At 31.5% G+C, this 15,901-nt stretch overlaps 1 protein-coding gene across 3 annotated transcripts in view; it reads left to right on the top strand.

Moving 5' to 3' along the window:
- Window positions 1-15,901, top strand: part of qua (villin like protein quail) — a 67,549-nt gene that overhangs the window by 32,480 nt on the left and 19,168 nt on the right. Inside the window, exon 1 of one of the 3 annotated variants that reach the window (XM_075297365.1) lies at window positions 11,905-12,012. The exons of the other annotated variants lie outside the window; for them this stretch is intronic. The gene's annotated coding sequence lies outside the window, so the exon portion shown is untranslated. Of the gene's footprint in view, window positions 1-11,904; window positions 12,013-15,901 lie in introns of those variants that run through there. 3 annotated transcript variants of the gene reach the window in all.

Genomic DNA, 15,901 nt, shown 5'->3' on the forward strand with positions numbered 1-15,901 from the left:
TTGTACCAAATTTATCGCTTCAACCACTGACAATTTTAGGTGATTTCTCCAAAAGTCCCCCTAACAGTCAAGATATCAAAAAAATATGTGCCTCTTTTCCCCACATGATAGTTCTTTATGTTCTTTGACAATTTAAGTCATACACCGAAAGAGAAAATACTTTCCTCCGGAACGAAATTTTAGACAAACGAAATTTGCCTTTGTTAAAAAGTATTTTCTTTAAGAAGAAATAAAGCTGAATTTAATAAAAGCGTTGCAACGGTTGCTTCCAGTCTTTTTTATTTGTCTTTAAAGTAAATTTTTAAGTGTCAAAAGAAAACTTCGTTTGTCTAAAATTTCGTTCCTCAGAAAGTAAAAACTCTTCTTTCAGTGTGTATATTTAGTTCTTCCTGAGCTTACCCGAAGCATGAAAAAGTCAATAAAGGTTGACAAATAAAACCGATGTATTTTCCAACATAGACTCATTATAACTTTTACGATTTTTTAACGAGTTTAAATCATTCGGTTACTCAAGGCTTTGAAAATAGATTAGACATGGGTGTAGCCACATCTCTCAAAGTTGACATTATTATCAATCAAACATTATCCAAATATGTATCGACAATTATATCTTCCAAATGGACAAATTTTCACCATTTATGGGAAGATTATTAAGATTACAAACACTTGCTTCACAGATCCTCTACAAGATACTCATAAAAGCGAAAATAATCGATTTTCTTTTTCATGATCAACTCATCAATTATTTTCAAATTAAAAAAATCCTTCTCCTAAACATTACGACTACGACCGTCCGTATTTCTTTTGTGAAGCATCATAAATTATTTGCCCATTAAACTATGCCGTCTATCATGGGTAATCTTTGTTTTGTTTGTAGACAATTGTAACGAAAATTATCGGAAAATGTTTTGTAATTGTAACAATTTCAAATATTATAATGTGAAGGAAAAAGAGTTAGCAAAAACTAAATAAATGACAACATTCATTACCTCTAGGCCATTGAATGGAAAATGAATAGAGGGAAAAGTTTTCGGATTAAGAGATTCCTGTAAGGCAATGAGAAATTGGATGCAATTATAGAAAAACAAATCGTAATTATAAATTGGACAACACCTCTACTTACAATGTAAAACAATGGCATTAAAACTAAAATCAACGACACTATCCCTACTTTAGGCCAATGTAACTATTGATTATAGCAAATCACAGTGGAAGAATTGTCACAAATTCTCTTTCTGATCAAATCATACAATAAACTCTTGCTTCATTGATGCGCTGTAAAAAATTATAAAACAAATTCTTCCAAAAATTTGTATTATCCTTATTGCATTTTTACTTGTGTCCAAATAAATATTTGGACTTTTTATGAATGAAAATCTCCAATGATATTTTTCATATACTAAAATGTAATATATAGTACATATTAATTTTTATTCACTCCAACAAATTGTACAATTTGGTACTACAATTGTGCGAATACAAAATACTGAACAGAAATAGCAATAATAATAAACAGTTTAGTATACAGGTATGTTTTATATAAAACAAGTAAGGAAAGACTAACTAGTTTTAAATAAAACTTATAGACAAAATTTGTCATCACGTAAATCGGAGTAAAAGTTTTGCCTCTGTAGTCATATGAATCTAAATCGGGCGAAATACATATATGGAATTTAGATCTAAATAGGAATCGATTTTGACCACCATCCACCATATACAGTTTTTGCAACATTTCATGTAAATTGGAGTAAAGCTTTGGCTTCTGTGGTTATAAGATAGTAAGTCGGTCCCAAGATATATATGGGAGCTATATCTAAATCCCCAGTCAGGAAAAAACCATCGGAAAAGCGTTGTGAACGGTTGATACACGGTGGGAAAAAGCGTTGTTACAACCCCAAAATGATAACATCATTCCACGGTGTATCGATTGTATTTAACAACGTTTTCAAAGCGTCATGAAAACAATATTTTATACGCTTTTCCGATGGTTTAACGAACGCTTTGACAACCCCAAAATGATAACATCGTTATACGGTGTATCGATGGTTTTTACAACCATTAAAAAGCACTGAAAAACAACATTTCATACGTCTTTCCAATTGTTTCTAGAATGCTTTAGGAGAGTTAGAATTATAATTTTACAGTACCTTAAAACCGCTATTGAAACGTTGAATATTTTATTGTTATATTTATATTAGTGTTTTACACTTTACAAAGGAACATCAGAAAACTTAATAATTAACAATTAATAGGAAAAATACATAATTAAGATTAAGATTGACATTGCTAATTGGTAAAAAAATTATTTTAATATGGTTGTTTAATATGGTGTTCACGTTGGAAATAATAGACTCCTCCATTTTTTGAAGTTATAAAGTAAACTTCTCCGTAAACTGCAAATTTCATTCTTCAACTCATTTTTTATCTCTCCAATTTCGTCCTTAATAGCCCTTAACTCTCTTCTAACTTCATCCATGAATGAATCTACATAGAAAGATAAAGAATAACATTTGTTGATAATGGCCTCTATTGGGCGAAATACATTTCCTTACTCTCGTCATCCTTATTTACGGAATGGGATGGCATACTGTGATCCTCCGTCTCGAAAAAAATCCAAATTATCATCTATAGCATCTGTAAAGTGAAAAATGAATTAAAACAATTATATAAATTCAGGATTTCAAAATGTACCTCATCTGTGTTTTAGCTTTTGTCGCTTTGCTTGATTCTTTCCTACGAAAGGCATCGTTCCAATGGAGTCCAACCTTTTATCAGTGTCTGTAGAAACAAATTGAAAATATAAAGAAACGAATTCTTTATTGCACGACATTTTTCTTACCTTCAGTTGTACCAAGGGGGTTAATTTTCCTTTTGTTAAGATTTTGAGACATTTTACCAATATATATTCTTTTTTTTATTTTCTTATTTCGAAGTGACGCTTGTTTTCGCCGTTATAACTGTTTCACGTTTGTTTATGAATTGTTGTTTCTTGTACACAGAGTTGCATTTTTTCAGTGTTACCATCTCAAATTCCTAAATTATATAAAGAAAATTCCCGACACTAAAGGTGAGTATTAAGTTCGAGTTTAGTAGCATTTTTTTCACTAAAGTGAAAACTAAATCTTAAAAGGCATAAAATTATGCATATTTTTTGCAGATTTCATTATAACTTGATGGGGAATATTACAGCGCAAATTTTCACAAAGTTTGTATTCCTTAAAATGGATTGTTAAAGAAAAGTAATCGTGAAAAATTTGCGATTTTAGCGGCTAAACTCGAACTTAATACCCACCTTAAGCCGCTAAAATCATTTTATCACGATTTTAAAATATTTACTTGATATTGTGACTTTGGATGCGCAATTTTCAAAACATTAAGGACAAATTTCTTTAATATAATGAAATTGCAATTAAAATAAATTCAAATTTCAAATTTTTTTTAATTCAAAAATTTTTGTCAAAATTTTATTTCTATATAAAATTTTGTAAATATTTTATTTCTATAAAAATTTTGTTTTATAGAAAATTTGATCAAAATTTAATTACTAGAGAAAATTGTGACAAAATGTTATTTTTATAGAAAATGTTGCCAACATTTTGTGTCTATAAAAATTTTCTTAAAATTTTATTTCTATAAAAAATTTTGTCAAAATTTTATTTCATTGTTGTTGTTTTTTATTTCAGCTTAAAACCATACATTGACTAAACTACAAGAGTAGCTTAACCAACAGAGGAAAAGAATGTTTGTCAAATTCATTTGGGCAAAGCCCTATAGACTGCAAGATGGTTGGATGGACGCACGTTTCGGAATTACCACATTCCTCATCAGCATCCTCTACTTGCAGCAAAACTATCAACCAATTATCAGAATAAATTCAGGCAGTTTATTAAACCCAACAAAAACCACACTTGAACCCTCCGAAAAAAGGTTTTACATTGATAGCCGGCTTATGCCGAAATAAATTCGAAACAAACATATCTCTTTTCCTATGCCACTGTCAAATCATCGATTTGAATTCACATGGCTGGGTTTATTTTGAGCGTGCCTCCTCTTCTTTTTCCATTTGTTTTGTTTTGTTATTGTTGGTTTTGTTCTTTAAGCATTGTTGTTGTTTTTTATTTCAGCTTAAAACCATACATTGACTAAACTACAAGAGTAGCTTAACCAACAGAGGAAAAGAATGTTTGTCAAATTCATTTGGGCAAAGCCCTATAGAAAAGAGATATGTTTGTTTCGAATTTATTTCGGCATAAGCCGGCTATCAATGTAAAACCTTTTTTCGGAGGGTTCAAGTGTGGTTTTTGTTGGGTTTAATAAACTGCCTGAATTTATTCTGATAATTGGTTGATAGTTTTGCTGCAAGTAGAGGATGCTGATGAGGAATGTGGTAATTCCGAAACGTGCGTCCATCCAACCATCTTGCAGTCTATAGGGCTTTGCCCAAATGAATTTGACAAACATTCTTTTCCTCTGTTGGTTAAGCTACTCTTGTAGTTTAGTCAATGTATGGTTTTAAGCTGAAATAAAAAACAACAACAATGCTTAAAGAACAAAACCAACAATAACAAAACAAAACAAATGGAAAAAGAAGAGGAGGCACGCTCAAAATAAACCCAGCCATGTGAATTCAAATCGATGATTTGACAGTGGCATAGGAAAAGAGATATGTTTGTTTCGAATTTATTTCGGCATAAGCCGGCTATCAATGTAAAACATTTTTTCGGAGGGTTCAAGTGTGGTTTTTGTTGGGTTTAATAAACTGCCTGAATTTATTCTGATAATTGGTTGATAGTTTTGCTGCAAGTAGAGGATGCTGATGAGGAATGTGGTAATTCCGAAACGTGCGTCCATCCAACCATCTTGCAGTCTATAGGGCTTTGCCCAAATGAATTTGACAAACATTCTTTTCCTCTGTTGGTTAAGCTACTCTTGTAGTTTAGTCAATGTATGGTTTTAAGCTGAAATAAAAAACAACAACAATGCTTAAAGAACAAAACCAACAATAACAAAACAAATGGAAAATTTTATTTCTATAGAAAATTTTGTCAAAATTTTGTTTTTATATAAAATTTTTGCAAAATTTTATTTCTAAAGAAATTTTGTCCAAATTCCATTTCTATAGAAAATTTTTGCAAAAAATTATTTCTATAGAAACTGTTGTCAAAATTTTAATTCTATTCGTTAAAGTCGTATGTCTTTGAACAAATTTTCCTTGCAGTAAAGAAACGTATTTTTGATTTAAAGAAATTGTCCTTACATTAAATGAAATATTGAATATTTAGATTTAAGATAAAAATGCTTTAAATATAGACTAAGACTTAATTTGAGAATTTATCATCTTTGGTTTAAAGTTTTTTTTTTTTTTTGAATAAAGAAAACATCTTTTACTTGGAAGTATCTACTAAAGGGTGATTTGTTAAGAGCTTGATAACTTTTTTTTTTTAAAAAACGCATAAAATTTGCAAAATCTCATCGGTTCTTTATTTGAAACGTTAGATTGGTTCATGACATTTACTTTTTGAAGATAATTTCATTTAAATGTTGACCGCGGCTGCGTCTTAGGTGGTCCATTCGGAATATCCAATTTTGGGCAACTTTTTCGAGCATTTCGGCCGGAATAGCCCGAATTTCTTCGGAAATGTTGTCTTCCAAAGCTGGAATAGTTGCTGGCTTATTTCTGTAGACTTTAGACTTGACGTAGCCCCACAAAAAATAGTCTAAAGGCGTCAAATCGCATGATCTTGGTGGCCAACTTACCGGTCCATTTCTTGAGATGAATTGTTCTCCGAAGTTTTCCCTCAAAATGGCCATAGAATCGCGAGCTGTGTGGCATGTAGCGCCATCTTGTTGAAACCACATGTCAACCAAGTTCAGTTCTTCCATTTTTGGCAACAAAAAGTTTGTTAGCATCGAACGATAGCGATCGCCATTCACCGTAACGTTGCGTCCAACAGCATCTTTGAAAAAATACGGTCCAATGATTCCACCAGCGTACAAACCACACCAAACAGTGCATTTTTCGGGATGCATGGGCAGTTCTTGAACGGCTTCTGGTTGCTCTTCACTCCAAATGCGGCAATTTTGCTTATTTACGTAGCCATTCAACCAGAAATGAGCCTCATCGCTGAACAAAATTTGTCGATAAAAAAGCGGATTTTCTGCCACTGATTTTGGTAATAAAATTCAATGATTTGCAAGCGTTGCTCGTTAGTAAGTCTATTCATGATGAAATGTCAAAGCATACTGAGCATCTTTCTCCTTGACACCATGTCTGAAATCTTACGTGATCTGTCAAATACTAATGCATGAAAATCCTAACCTCAAAAGAATCACCCTTTATAATTTGGATTTTAGAAGTGGCATATCCTCTATTAATATATCGCAAAAAGAGAATGAAAATTCCATAAATAAAATCTTTATCATATTTTTAATTTGATGTGTTCAAGATTTAAATCTATAAAGGTACCTACAAAATATCCTTATTGTAAAGATATCATTGCTGTTCACTGTTGATTGGATTTGGCAATGATACCAGCATCATTATAAACAATTATGGTGCGATATAAAACCATTTTTTTTTATTTTAGGATGTTTGAAGTCTCCAATAATAACTGTTTATGATTTTCCAGTTAAATATGACGCAGTTGCATTATAATACCATAATTCCATTACGAATAATATTCCAATGTTTTCTTATTAAAATTTTATAGGAAGGGGTTTATCTGTTTAGGAAGTTCAGACAAAATAAGAAAAAATGTTATCATTTGTTGTAACATCTAGAATAATTTTTCAATAATTATAAAAAATTTATTTAAATTATGATGAATAAAAAATTTGATTTTATTTTATTTAGTTTAAATTAATTTGTCTTAATTATAATTTAACTTCACATAATAAAAGTTAGTTTGATTTAATTAATTAACATTATATATTTTAAATATGTAGTTTTATATTTTTAATAATAAAAAAAATAAGTTATTAAATTATTCTAATGTGTATAAAAGAATACAAATTAGTTAATGGCTTCAAACTAGTGTTTCATTTAATTGCGATTCATGTTTATGGCAACTCCCCTATCGTGGCGGTAACTTTCGCCAACGATTTGATAAATCTTATATTTTAAATCATGTTAGAACCAATTTCCTTCTTTCTTTCCTTAATTTCGATGTCATCACAGGCGTACTTTCTTTCGCCCTATCGTGATATTTAATATTACAGCCACATACTGCTGCGAACAATAGTTTTAATGTCTCATGCTGTGTCATTAAAAAGTCCAAATGTATTTAGATAACGCACCCTTGTGCTTATGACACTGCCTCCATTACCGGTCATGCAAATGAAGAGAAATTAAAAATCACGTAACTGCTTTAATTACACTAAAATGCATTTTAAATTTTTATAAAATAAAACTTTATTCCCTACAAAATCTTGATCTATTTCAACGAATTCGGGACATAACAAAACTAAAGTAATAATTTAATATTTTAGTATTTTTTAAGGTTTTTCCTCTGAGGATTGTACATAGGATACACTCGTAAAAAATTTACTTGCAAAATTTTTTTTACCTTTTATTAAGGATTTGGGTATTCATACCGAACCAAAGATAAGGCTTCTTAAAAAAAAAAAAGTTATTTTTGACACAACTACACAGTCCATTTCGTTTATATCAAACACTGTTCTTTTCTGACTTTAGGGATCGAACCCACGACCCTTGCCATGCAAGTCGGACGTAGCAACCACTGCTCCACGGTGCCAAACTAAATGTTTGTTTCTGTTAAATAAACTTTGTTTATTCGGTTCGTGGGCGCCGCAAGCTATGCTACATAAATAAAACGTATGTGGATATTTATCTATTGATGACCATAACAGGTACATAGCTCAGTGGTTAGTGTGTTGGCTTACAAAGTGCATGGTCCGCGGTTCGATTCTCCGTCCAGGCGAAAGATAAAAAAAAATTTATAAAATCGTATAATTTCTTCTACATTGTTGGTATTACAGGAAAAGGTGCTAAGAACTAAAAATCTCGGGGATGTGAGAAAGATGTGAGAGAAAATGCAATTAGCAAGAAAACAATTTTTTTTTTGAGTTTGTCTTTATGAAATTGTTTTTACATCCTGGAAAAGAATAAACGTTTATCACAAAAAGTATATACTTTTCTTCCAAATACACTTCCTTACAGCGAAAAGCAAATCAGAAACGAACTTTGTCTAAAATTTCGTTTGGGAGGAAAGAACTATTTTTTTGTGTGTACGGCCGTAAGTTATATATTAGACGAAAAAGTTATGTATAGGTAAGTCTACAAATAATTTTTGTGTGATTGGGGATCGATTTATCTGAGGGCTATATATAACCATAGACCGATATGGACCTAGTTAGCTATGGTTGTTAACGGCCATATACTAGCACAATGTACCAAATTTCAATTGACTCGGATGAAATTTGCTCCTCCAAGAGGCTCCAAAACCAATCTCGCGATCGGTTTATATATGATTATATATGATTATGGACTGATATGGACCACTTTTGGCATGTTTGTTAAATATCATATACTACCACAACATACCAAATTTCAACCAGATCGGATGAATTTTGCTTCTCCAAAAGACACCAGAGGATAAATCTGGGGATCGGTTTATATGGGGGTTATATATAACTATTGACCGATTTCGACCAATTTTTGCATGAGTGTTTGGGGCCATATATTAACACCACGCACCGAATTTCAACTGAATCAGATGAATTTTGGTCTTCCAAGAGGCTCCGGAGGTCAAATCTGGTGATCGGTTTATATGGGGGCTATATATAATTATGGACCGATGTGGACCAATTTTTGCTCGGTTGTTAGAGACCATATACTAACACCATGTACCAAATTTCAACCGGATCGGATGATATTTGCTTCTCTTATAGGCTCCGCAAGCCAAATCGGGGGATCGGTTTATATGGGGGCTATATGTAATTATGGACCGATGTGGACCAATTTTTGCTCGGTTGTTAGAGACCATATACTAACACCATGTACCAAATTTCAGCCGAATCGGATGAAATTTGCATCTCTTAGAGCAATCGCAAGCCAAATTTGGGGGTCCGTTTATATGGGGCCTATACGTAGGTTAGGTTAGGTGGCAGCCCGATGTATCAGGCTCACTTAGACTATTCAGTCCATTGTGATACCACATTGGTGAACTTCTCTCTTATCACTGAGTGCTGCCCGATTCCATGTTAAGTTCAATGACAAGGGACCTCCTTTTTATAGCCGAGTCCGAACGGCGTTCCACATTGCAGTGGAACCACTTAGAGAAGCTTCGAAACCCTCAGAAATGTCACCAGCATTACTGAGGTGGGATAATCCACCGCTGAAAAACTTTTTGGTGTTCGGTCGAAGCAGGAATCGAACCCACGACCTTGTGTATGCAAGGCGGGCATGCCAACCATTGCACCACGGTGGGGGCTATACGTAAAAGTGGACCGATATGGCCCATTTGCAATTCCATCCGACCTACATCAATAACAACTACTTGTGCCAAGTTTCAAGTCGATAGCTTGTTTCGTTCGGAAGTTAGCGTGATTTCAACAGACGGACGGAGGGACATGCTCAGATCGACTCTGAATTTCACCACGACCCAGAATATATATACTTTATGGGGTCTTAGAACAATATTTCGATGTGTTACAAACGGATTGACAAAGTTAATATACCCCCATCCTATGGTGGAGGGTATAAAAAAAGCATTTGCGCTACAGTGACTCGAACCTGGATTGTCTGAACCATACGCGTTAACCGTCGCCTTAGCACATTACACCACCGACGCATTTGCCATAAGAACTTGTTTAAGACATTTCATGGTCAAACAAAAACGAAAGTCCTAGAAATCGTGCACAGAAAAAAATTTCAGTATTTAAACTAACACTAAATTTAACTTATTTTTATTGGAAAAAATTTATTTGCTAGTAGTTAAATTTTATAATTGTTTACGAAATTCCACAGCTTAACGAAATCTTACTTTTTTTTAAGTATGTCACAAAAATTTTATGAACTAAACGTGCGTATAAAGTTAATGACCGTATACATAAATTCAATATGAACTAAAGCAAAAAAAGATTTTCGTATGATTCCCAAAAATAGTAAGCCTGAACTACTGTATGGTTAAAATGGTCATGATTTGGCGCGAATGATTTTCTTCTTTAGTTTTAGTTAATTTTTCACTTTTTTCGGTGTGAACGCCTGTGGACGAATTTGTGAACATTCCGTTTTGATTTTTCAGGTTTAAAGGTTTCCGTTTCATTGTGCTATCGCCCGTTCACGATTTTGGAACGTAATTGTTTCCATTACACTGAAAAACAGTGAACCCACCAGGAAAGAAAATTTTAATAAATTTTAGTAAATTTTAACAATACTGTATTAGAAACTCGAAAGTCACGACGATTTCACAAAAATAAGTAAATGATTTTCAACAAACATCAGAAAATATATTAGACAAAATTATTATTTTTTACTTATTAAATAAAATTTCCTAGTTTGAAAGAAAAAATTGGATTTCAAAATTGCAAAAATGTCTTTAGTGGTAAAATTTACAAATATTAAGAAATTCTGAATTAGATTGAGGGAGACACGAATTAGATAATATTTATGCTTCATTTGTGTATAATTTTTTCCTCTCTTTTAGTTAATTTTACTGACGAACCCAACAAATTATTAAAGTCATAGAAACTTTCTTAAATATTAATAATTATGTGGACTGAAATATAATTAAATCGGCTTTAGTGAAATATAGGGTTCACTTTTTCGAGTTTATTCCTTTGAAATAAATTATCTGCGATATTGAGCCTTTGGATTAAAAATAAAAAAGCTTACTATATACAAACAAAAAAATTGTGATTCAATCACAAAATTAATTGAGTATTTTTTTAATTGAAGTATTTTTTTAATTGAAATGTCTTCAATCACAGAAATGATAGTATAAATTAAAAAATTAATTGAAAGTCAATTAAAAAATTAATTGGTCCAATTAAAAAATAGTTTGTTTGAAGCTTTTTTATACTAAATTAAAAAAAAATCAATATCTTAGTTAATTAAAAAAAATATTTCGTTAATGGAATATGTTTTTTTTACATTAACATTTTTTTTACTTAAAATCAAAGAAATTGCTAAGATTGGGGTCCTAGTTTCAATGAAAAAATTACTGATTATAAACACAGACTTTCGTTTAATTAGTTTTTTGTTTTATTTTAAAGAAATTTGTCCTTAATATTATGTAAATTATGTGTCTTAAAATTGTGGCATAATCTTAGGTTAATATTTTTTTCTGTGTAGCAATAAAAAGTATCGTGTTCTAATGTAAACATTTCGCATAAACGCAGACGATTGGATGGCGTGTAAATTTTACTTCAACTTTTATCAAGAAGGTGGGCAAGGCCCAGTTGGAATAGCGATGACGTTCTTTGAGGCGTTTTGCTTTTGAACTTTTTTACAGAAGTCCCCTACTGTTGATTTAATTTTAATAAAAATGCTTTTGTTTTAATGTTGCAACAAACAAATGCCAAGCAAATGTGATCGGTGGTAATGTTGCAGCGTAAAAAAAAACCAAACGAACATCATACTCACTAGAGATTGTGAAGCTAAAAAGCCACCAACACTCCATTGATAGATTCAAAAGTGCTTTTCTCTATCACACACCTGGCCGAGAGGAGCAAGGGAAGGGGATGACTAAACGAAGTAAAAGCCAACTCCATCTACTCCACACTATTCCAACCATATCGCCGGCAACATTCAGTTATCATCATCTTCAGCTGGTCTCACATTGTTGGTTGCGCTGCTTGTTTCAATTGTCAGCCCACAATGATGAACATCAACTTGGCTTTTCTACATGAGTTTGTTGAAACAGTTGAATTTGAGAGTTGAACCATGAACGACGTGGTTTTTCATGTGAAAATCTAAGGAAAACAGCAAAACGCGTCAACGAGCAAACAAAAAAAGAAAAGAAAAACAAGAAATTAATAGATCCGTTAAAAGTATGAGTGTTGTGGTTGATTTTATAAATAAAAAAAACAAACATACTAACGGTTATTTCAAATAACATAATGTGCTACAATAATTAAAATAATTTAAAAGAATAACGCGACAATTAATAAAAAGAGAAAATCCATTTTAGGTGTCATTTAAGTTAAAAATTATCGAAATAAAAGAATAATAATATTGTGACATATTTATTTTATTTTAAATATATTTTTTTTTTTGTTTTGGAAAAAATTAAATTTGTATAAAAATGTATCTTTCCAAATATAAATGATATGGGGGTTTCACCCATATACAAAAAAAGTTAAAGAAATCTTCAAGCCTACACTCTAAAAAAATTTAATTGGATCCAAAGATTTTCACCTTCCTTTAAGGATTTTGGTATTGATTCCGAGCCAAAGATGCGTGTTCTTTAAAATAAGGAATTTTTTTGCGATCTATCTGGCTTTAAATTTAGGATCTATAAAATTAAAATTAGGATACAGATCCCATTTATCGAATTTTCATTCTATTTTTCCGGTATATTAATAAAGCTAAAATCCAAACTATGACGGATATTTCGAAGTAAAAAAATATTTTCTTAATTCCGAAAAAACTTTATACCAAAGATGCTAAATCCTCAAAATAAGTCTTAGCCTATATTTGAAGCGTTTTTATCTTAAAACTAAAGATTCAATCTTTCAGTTAATTTAAGGACGATTTCTTTAAATCAAAAATTTGTTTCTTTACATTAACGAAAATTTGCCTTAGTTTAAAGTCATGCAACTTTAACAAAGGGACGAACATTTTCAAAATGTGTGTCCTAAATTTAATGAAAAAAAAATTTGATGTAAAGATTATAAACTTTCTTTTAATTAAAATTTCATTATTTTAAAGAAATTTGTCCTTAATAGTGTGTAAATTGCGCATCCTAAAATTAAGGTTGCGTAATCTTTAATATCACGTAAATATTTTTTTCAGTGTACTTTTGTCATATAAATTCATTCGATAAACTCTCAATAAATTGTTGTGCATGTGTTATATCAATTAAAAACATAATTTTCAAAATTTTATGGAAAGATTGTTTCATACATTGGAAACGAACTATTAATAATTAAAAATTTGGTATTGATTTGGAGCTAAAGATGCCGAGGAGTACAATAACTCACCATTAAAATTTGAGTTTTGCATAATTGATATTGGGAAACAAATTTGAATTTACTCGGTTTCTCAGCCTTTTCCATCATATCCCAGCATAAAATCTTTTTTTTGTTGTTTTCGCAAAAAATTTTAATTTTCTGAATATTACCTTATACCCGGTAAAATTTAGGAAAAATGAAAAATGGAAATTTCAAATAAAAAAAAATATTTGAAAAAAGTATCTATCCATTTTTCAGATGTCGTAGAATTTGTCATAAAATACGAGATAGTATTGTACGAAACATTTCTTCATAAAGGTTAAAACCGAAAAAATTTGTTTCTAAATTTTTTCTTATTTATTTCTAATGAAATGCTTAAAAGTGTGACTTTATCCCCATGACAAGCCCCTGTAAAATTCATTCCTTCCGATTCGAGTTGGCACCCTTACCGAATCGAAAAAGAATATTTTTATTACTTTATTGGTTAAACTTTTGTTTTGCTGGAATGATTCTTTAAAAGTCGTTTCACGCAATCGAGCTTGCACCTGGCACTCCAGATATAAGTGAGGTAGATTAGGAGAGCATAGTGGCAGCCGGTTCTTTTAGTCTTACCTAGACCTTTCAGTCCATTATGATACCACACGTGGTGAACTACTCTCTTATCAATTACCCAGTAAAAGATATTTGGAAGAGGTTCTAAAGGCACAACTTTAAAAGCACCTCCGAAAATATTCTCCAAAATTTGTTCTTTATTTTAACTACACAGGAAGTTCTTTTACGGCCAATTTCATGTAGCACCGTTAGGCTTTAACTCCCAGTTAACAGAAAGTAAATTTCAAATATCTTCTCTCCGGTTAACTTTAACTGAAAAATTTTCGGCAGTCATGTTCCTAACTGGCATATGGAATATATAGGCAAGATGACAGCTATGTCTATAATATGGTTTAAAAGTTCGTTAGTTAACGGAGCACTAACGGAGCTTCATGAAAATGGGGGTTAATGTAATTTTCTATAACAGACTTCTTTCATGAGTAATTTTATTTTTTTTTTTCAAATATATTAAAAATAGAGTAAGAATTAATAAAATCGTACAAATTATTTAAATTTTATCTAAAAAACTCCTTTCTAGAAAAATTGCTAATTTTTGAAAATAGTTGAGGTCAAACATTTCAGACAAGCATTAAAAATCATAAAAAAATAAAAAAATATTTATTAGCCAAAATATCACACATTTTTTTAATTCACATCCTAAATAGTCGAATTCAGATTCACACCTTTAGTAGTAAAGTAAATTCAGTGTAGCGGTTATTGGAATGGTGAGCATCCGTCCAATGATAAACCCATGTTAATTTCATCGCTTCTTTGCCAATTTCGGATCCAAAAGGAACATTTTCACTACTTTTTTGGCAACATTCTCACTACTTTTTTGTTTCCCAAACATATTCCTTAACCGATTCCGAACGCCAGTTCACATTGGGGTGAATCCACATGCAGAAGTTTTGAAACACTCAGAAAAGCTACCTGTATTACTGAGAGGGGATAATCTACTGCGGAAAACCTCTTAGAATTTTGGCTATAGGATCTTCCAACACGGGACTTTCGGGAAATCTGTGTATGGAGATCTTCCTTTCTATCTATTTCCTCAAAATTCGAAAGCATGGGTCATAGATTCTAATATGTATACACTGAATAAAATATTTAGGTGACATTAGAGATTAAGCAATCTCAATTTTAGGTTGCGCAATTTACACACCATTAAGGAAAAATTTCTTTAAAATAATGAAATTTTCATTAAAAGCAAGTTTATAATCTTGGCTTCAATTTTTTTTTATTAAATATACATTTTGCGTCCCTTTGTTAAAGTTGCATGTCTTTAAACTAAGGTAAATGTTCCTTAAAGTAAAGAAATACATTTTTGATTTAAAGAAATCGTCCCTAAATTAATTGATATATTGAAACTTTAGATCTAATATAAAAACGCTTCAAATATAGGCTAAGATTTATTTTGAGGATTTAGCATCTTTGGTTTAAAGTTCTTTTTGGAATTAAGAATATATTTTTTATTTCGAAGTATCTGTCATAATTTGGATTTTTTAACTGGTATTTGTTTGTACATGAATAGCTTTATTTAATATACCGAAAAATAGAATGAAATTCGATAAATGAGATCTATATCCTAATTTTAATTTTATTGATCCTAGGTTAGGTTAGGTTAGGTGACAGCCCGATGTATCAGGCTCACTTAGACTATTCAGTCCATTGTGATACCACATTGGTGAACTTCTCTCTTATCACTGAGTGCTGTCCGATTCCATGTTAAGCTCAATGACAAGGGACCTCCTTTTTATAGCCGAGTCCGAACGGCGTTCCACATTGCTGTGAAACCACTTAGAGAAGCTTTGAAAACCCTCAGAAATGTCACCAGCATTACTGAGGTGGGATAATCCACCGCTGAAAAACTTTTTGGTGTTCGGTCGAAGCAGGAATCGAACCCACGACCTTGTGTATGCAAGACGGGCATGCTAACCATTACACCACGGTGGCTCCCAATTGATCCTAGATTTAAAGCCAGATAGGTCGCAAAAAAATTTCCTTATTTTAAAGAACCCGCATCTTTGGCTCGGAATCAATACCAAAATCTTTAAAGGAATGTCAAAATCTTTAGATGCAAGTAAATTTTTTTTGAGTGTATGGCACATAGTCCTTGAATTTGACACAAAATCCAATTTTTTATAAAAACCTCCTAAATTTACTAAATACAAAAATT

This window comes from Haematobia irritans, chromosome 2 (genome assembly GCF_050003625.1).
Source record: "Haematobia irritans isolate KBUSLIRL chromosome 2, ASM5000362v1, whole genome shotgun sequence".
Lineage (NCBI taxonomy): Eukaryota > Metazoa > Arthropoda > Insecta > Diptera > Muscidae > Haematobia > Haematobia irritans.